The sequence below is a fragment of the Dipodomys ordii genome, unplaced genomic scaffold, assembly GCF_000151885.1.
Source record: "Dipodomys ordii isolate 6190 unplaced genomic scaffold, Dord_2.0 Scaffold102, whole genome shotgun sequence".
NCBI classification, from domain to species: domain Eukaryota; kingdom Metazoa; phylum Chordata; class Mammalia; order Rodentia; family Heteromyidae; genus Dipodomys; species Dipodomys ordii.
In genome coordinates, this window is record NW_012267318.1 from 4,572,682 (window position 1) to 4,579,863 (window position 7,182).

Below are 7,182 nucleotides of genomic sequence, written 5' to 3' on the forward strand. Positions count from 1 at the left end.
AGGGCTGGCTTTGAACCATGATCCTCAGATCTCCGCCTCCTAAGTAGTTAGGATGAGATTCTTTTTTTTTTTTTTTTTTGGTCAGTCGTGGTGCTTGAATTCTGGGCCTGGACACTGTCCCTCAGCTCTTCAACTCAAGGAGAGTGCTCTACCACTTGAGCCACAGCACAACTTCCAGATTTCTGAGTGGTTTATTGGAGATAAGAGTCTAATGGACTTTCCTGCCTGGGCTAGCTTTGAACTGTGATCCTCCTATCTCAGCCTCCTGAGTAGCTAGGATTATAGGCATGAGCCACCAATGCCGCCAAGTCTTTGTTTTGATGGGGAAATAACCACCAAAGGGTTGGAATGTTTCGGGTTTTTTCCTATGGGTTAAATAGATTCTGGTACCAGGATGTGTCTGCACATGTGAGCATCATTATAGATGTTTTTGTTGGGTAGCACATTAAGCCCTTTAGTTTTCCCAAACTAATTAATCGATTCAGAAAGATGGGAGCAGCAAAATTTGATAATTTCATTTGTAAAAGAAAGACAGACTGTCACTCCAGCACATTTGGAAGTTTCTGTAATCTTAGAAGCTTGATTTCCTATGCTCATTGTCAAATGGATTTTGGAAACTTATGTGGTGGTTCTAAAAGAGGAACACAGCTAACCTATTATTTACTTATTTATTTAATGTGCCAGAACTAGAGCTTAAACCCTGTACTTTGTGTTCTTGCTTGCCTTTTTCACTCAAAGCTGGCTCTCTACCACTTGAACCACAGCTCCACTTGTGGATTTTTGCTGGTTAATTGGAGGTCAGAGTGTCATGGGCTTCTCTGCCCAGACTGGTTTTGAACTAGAATCCTCATATCTCAGCCTCCTCATTGATTATCTAGGGATACAGGCATGAGCCACCAACACCAAACTCTATTCCTATACCTTTGACCAAGGAACAAACAGTTCTATATCCTAAAAGGTCATTCTATTTGACCAGGTGTGCAGCTTTGGGAGGATCTTATGCAGAGTGCTGAGGGAGAATAGGATGTCCCCCTAACCAGCAGATGAGCTCAATCAACCTTGGTGGTCAATAAGATGACAGATGCTATAGCCAGATCACCCCAACATCTAAGGATCTGGTTTTTTTAAATTAAGGAAGTCACACTTTTTACCTTATCTGTGCCAAGTAAAATATATATATATTTTTGCAGATACTTCAAGAGTGCTGACTACCTACATGCAAAGTCAGATCTTGGCAAGGATGGGTCTTATTCACAGGGGGTTATTTCTCTGGTGGTAAACAGCTAGAATAATGTGGAAAGGAAATCACTACAAGCCACACAATTAAGGTTGTTTTATTTAATTCCTTGGAGTAAAGGAGAAATAGCAAACAAGGAGTATCTTGCCAATTCTGAGTGGAGAGGCACTCTAAGATACTTACTGGTGCCTGTCAAATGCTTCTGTGCTAGTGAACACAAGATTAAAGTAAATAAGAGGAAGGAATAAGGCATTGGAGAGACATAATCCTAACTCTATACAAAAAAAAAAATTACCGTTAGAAATCTGGATACAAGCTGGGTGCCAGTGGCTCACACCTGTAATCCTAGCAATCAGGAGGCTCAGATTTGAGGATCATGATTCAAAGCCAGCCTGAGCAAATCAACCAGCAAAAAGCCAGAAGTGGAGCTGTGGCTCAAGTGGTAAAGTGCCAGCTTTGCATAAAGAAGCTAAGGGAGATAATGACCAGGCCCTGAGTTCAAGCACAGTCCTAGCACAAAAACAAAGGATGGAAGGAGGGATGGAAAGAAGGAAGGGAAAAAAAGAAAGGAAGGCAGAAAAAAGGAAAACAAATTGATGGATACTGAGTATTGCTTATCCAAAATGCTTAGGATCAGAAATGTTTCAGATTTCACATTTTTCCTTTTTAGAATTTTTTAAAGTATTTGTATCCAACATAATGACATTACTTACTGTGGGGAAATTCATTTATGTCTAAATATATATGCTTCCACACCTTCTACCCTTTACTAGAAGGAATTTTAATAATGTAATGTCTAAAACCAGCTTTCCTTGGTGTGGAATTTCCCATGTTCCTGTTATTGTTTTAAAAGTTTCAGATTAGGATTTTCAGATTCAGGATGCTCACTCTGTAAAGCTCTGAGCTCAAGCCCCAGCACTAGAACAACAACAATGAAAAAGTCAGGATATTAATCCCCTAGTCTTTGTCTTTCCCTAGCTATCTCTCCCATTCTGAGTCTCCCAGAAGCCAGATGCTGTTTTCCATCTCCCTCAGCTCCTCCGTCCGGGGCCCTCTGCTCCTTCCTCACCTGTCATCATTACACTGGGTTGAGCTGGCCTTCACACTGCAGCAGCTGAGGGCACTCCTGGTCCCCAAGCCAGCATTGCAGCCTCACCCAACAGGTACCCTCCATTGTTCCAGACTAAGTGAGGAAACAAATTCACAGATTTAAGTGTCTGCTCTGAAAATAGACAGACTTCAATAAGTTCCACAGTGAGTATGTCTAGTTGGCCCTATTTAGGCTGCTTAGGGAAGATATCCAAGACATGTGCAACCTCTTTATGGAATCCCCCTGCACAAGGGGAGCATCTTTGAGGCTCCTTTCTGCCCCTACTCCCTGGGAAGAGCAACTCTGCTCTATTTAGTGGCCTTAGAGTTCTGAGTTCTTCTTATTTTAGGGCTGCTTATTGATTCCCCCAAGAGTCTTCGAGCTACTTGGAAAAAGTCTGCTTTCTTTTGTTCTTTTTAGACATTTGATAAATCTCGGCTACAAGAATCAACGATCATTTCCTTGTCCTTTTTACCTCCTTCCCTCACTTTCTTCCTCCCTCTCTCCTTCCCTTTCTCCCTTCCTCCCCATGCTCTCTATAATTTCTCAATCATTGGCTCTTGGTTGTGTTTCCTAAATTTCTCTGAATACAACCAACCTTGACATCTCTTTACCAAGGTCCCTAAGGTTCGGTTCTGATCTGATTTCCTTCTGGCCTGCTAAAGGCTGCAAGCCTCACCCAGCAGAAGATGGCCCAGTCCTCCTAATGCTCCCAGTTTCAGGGCAGCAAGAAAAGTCCTAGCCCCTGTTTGGTAGGACAAACCATGACGCATTTATGATGTTGGCTTGGCTTTCCAATGGGAAGCTTGGCTTTCCAGAAAGAAGGATACAATCTAGGACTACCAAGTTTAGGAGCAGATATGAAAGATTTTTCTGCTTCTCTGGAGAAATAGAGACCTCATATATTGTCATGGGGAAACTATATTTGTTTTTTTTTTAACAGACTCATGGGGAAACTATATTTGTTTTTTTGAACAGACTCAAAGCTCTTTCCTGGGAAAAATAGACTGTGGGGCTCCACTCTTCAAGGAGACCCAGAGCACTCTCCAACAATAGCATTCATTCATCCATTCATTCAAAAAGGTGGAGCCCCCAGGTACTTCCTCAGGAAAGTGGGTCTGTTATTGAGGGTAAAGCCCTGTGGAGTTCTCAAAAGGGGCAATAGAGCTAGGCACCAGTGGCTCATTACTGAAGTCCTAGCTACTGGGGAGGCTGAGATCTGAGGGTCATAGTTCAAAGCCAACCCAGGCAAAAAAGGCGGTAAGACACTTATCTCCAATTAACTTCCAGAAAACTGGAAGTAAAGCTGTGGCTCAAAGTGGTAGAGCACTAGCCTTGAGCAAAAAAGCTCAGGAACAGCACCCAGTCCCTGAGTTCAAGTTCCACAACTGACAAACAACAACAGCAGCAAACAAGGGTGGTGGAGAGGAGAAATTTTAAGCTGTATCCAAGAGGTGTTCCAAGGACCTGTTTTGTTTTTTTTCAACAGCTACAGGTCTTCATGAAATTAATCATGACAAAATAAAACCATGCCACCAAACCGCCAGCTCTTTATCATTTTAAATTTATCTATATAGATTACATAAATAAATTTCCTGTGAACGTTCTTCTTGTTTTCTTGTTTTGGAGCCACTGAGGTTTGGACTTAAGATATTGTTTTGCTAGGCAAGTGCTCTACCACTTGAGCCATGTGATTTTTAAAAAGAAAAAAACCATCAGTTTTATTAGTCCATTTTATGTTATTATATCAAAAGTACATGACATAATAACCAGTTTCATTAGTCCATTTGGGGTTACTATATCAAAAGTACTGGAGAATGAGTCATTTATAAAGAAAAGATGTTACTTAATCTCATAGAGGTCCAAGATCATGGTGATACCGTGTTACCAAGGAGTTCCTTAGCTATATTGCAATAGAACAGAGAAGTGTTAAAGGGAACCCATTCCTTCTTAAAGTTTCTAGCACCTTACTACTCCACTTTGGGACCAAAAGTCCAGCACATGTACCATTCAGGACATATCCAAATCATTGCACTTGTCACCTGGATGACAAGGAGGTAGTCAGACCATTGATTTGTGCCAGGAATATCACTGTGAACAGCCCACATCTTTGCCTGAAATGTCCAGTGGTCAGATCCACAGCAAGGTTGTGGGCCTGCCACTATAGCCTCTGTATGGGGTATGACAGGACAATGCCCTGGGCTCTCTATTGGGTAAAGATGGAGCAGGCTGTTGAATCCTATTAAATTCTAATTCCTCTCTTAAGAAAATTGCTTAACTCCTGAAAAATCTCACTTGTCAAATGTAGCTAAGAAATCTCAGGCTGGTAATCTCAGCTATGTTCAAAGATACCCTACGCAATAAGACAGGGCCAGCATTTGTGGCTTACACCTGTAATCCTAGCAACTTAAGAGGCTGAGATCAGAAGATCATTAGTTAAAAGCAGCCAGAGCAGAAAAGTCTTTGAGATATTATCTCCAAAATAATCAGCAAAAAGCTGGGTTGGAGGCATGACTCAAGTGCTAGAGCACCAGCCTAGAATGTACAAAGCTATGGCTTTGACACCTAGCACTGAAAAACAAAACAAAAACAAGCCTGGGCATTGGTAGCTCATGCCTGTAAACCTCACTACTGAAGAGACTAAGATCTGAGGACAGTGGTTCAAAGCCAGTCTGAACAGAAAAGCCTGTGAGACTCATTTCCAGTTAACCAGCAAATAAGCAGAAGTAGAGGTATAGCTCAAGTAGTAGAGTATCAGTCTTGCATGAAAAAGTCAAGCAGGACCTGACACTCTAAATTCAAGCCCCAGTACCAACACATACACACACACACACACACAATCACAAAACAAAGCAAAATAAGCAAAAAACCCCACCCACTTTATTGTGGTATTTTAGGGACAGAAGAAAAGTGCCTATACAAATGGGAGCACAAGAAATGGCAGCTATGTCTGTGAGTTCCTTGATTGCTAATCTCCTGGCCACTTCAAGAGTAAACAGTGAAACTGTATACCCATCCTCATCTTTCAGAGTGTGCTGCTAATATGGCATGATTGCTTATACAATCCACATATATCAAAACAGCAGATCTGTGTTAATATTTTTGCAGATAATACTAAATCTGAAAACCTGATTTTAAAGGGGGAAGTTAAAACACTTCCTTCCCTTTGTAAAGATAATCTATCACAGGTATTTCATGTGCAACCTGGAAAGGTTAACTTTATTCTCTCTGCCTTTATGTCTATAACATTGCCCTGTGGTCATTGTGTAGTATACTTCTGGGTAGTGGGTTGCCATAGTGATGGGTCGGGGAATATGGTGACATGTTGTTTTTCTTAGTTTATTCTTCACCAGAAGGCTGCCAAGTGTATTCAGTCATCTATTCATACAACAGATATTTGTGGAATTCCTCTCATAAAAAGCTACTATGTCACTGTTGCTTCAAAGATCATTGTCAACAAAAACAATTTCTCCTGTGTGTGGGTGTAAGGAATGTAAAGAGGAAATAATGAGGAAGATTACAGGAAGGTGACATAAAAAATTTAAGGACCAAAAAAGGCCACCCTCAAATCTCTGCTCTCATTTCACTGTGTGATTCTTGAGTGATTGATTGATTGATTGATTTGTAGGTGGTAGGGCTTGGTGTTGTCCCTGAGCTCTTCAGCTCAAGGTGAGCACTCTACCACTTGAGCCACTGTGCCACTTCTGGTTTTCGGAGTCGTTACTTGGAGATAAGAGTCTCATGGACTTTCCTGCCTGGGCTGGCTTTGAACCTTGATCCTCAGACTCAGCCTCCTGATTAACTAGGATTACAGGCATGAGCCCCTGGTGCCTGGTTCTTAGAGCTATCTTAAGCTCTCTAAGTACCATACTTTTCATCTTCAAAATGTGGGGCCTCTATCATTCATTCATTCATCAAACACATCCTCTGTGTAAGTACATCTCCCTGTCATTTCATCAGGCTCTCTTGTTAAGTCCACTCCATTGCACAAGGCTTTTTAGAAAATAACTCCTCAACAAATGCTACATGTTACTCCCTTGCACTTACAACTCAGCTATCCAACAAAATTTTAGAGCCTATAATCAAGAAGGCTAATAACAACAGATGCAGGAGGGGATGGGGCCAAAAAGGAACCCTACTTCATTGTTGGTGAGAGAGTAAACTTGTTCAACCACTTTGGAAAGCAGTATGGAGGTTCCTCAAAAGACTACACATAGAGCTCCCCCATGACCCATCAATCCCACTTTTGGGCATTTACCCAAACGACCACAGACAAGCCCATACTAAAGCTACCAGCACAACTATGTTTACTGCAGCATTATTCACCATAGCTAAGATATGGAACCAACCCAGATGCCCCTCAAGAAAATGTGGTGTATATAAACATAATATATACACATACATATATATACATACATACATATATGGTGGAATTCTATGCCTCCATCAGAAAGAATGACACTGCCCCATTCGTTAGGAACTGGAAAATTATATTAAGTGAAGTAAGCCAGACCCAAAGAAACATAGGTCCCATGGGTTCCCTTATTTGCAATAACTAGTATACATCTAGGACAAGCAGAAAAGCTCAAAAGCTATGTACATATGACCATATAAGATGATGTTAAGCAAATGAACCCTAAGATAAGGACACAAGAGGTTTTATCTTTCTTGCTGTTATCTTTAATGTACTTATAATGTGCCATGTGATTTTTTTTGTTTCTTTTGTATGTTCTTCCCCCATTGTATAACCCATTTTTACTGTATTTGATTCCGGTGCCCTGCATCTTGTATATACATTTTTCTAATTTGGGGAAGAGAAGGGAAATAACGAAATGCTGAAATAAGGATACAGGAT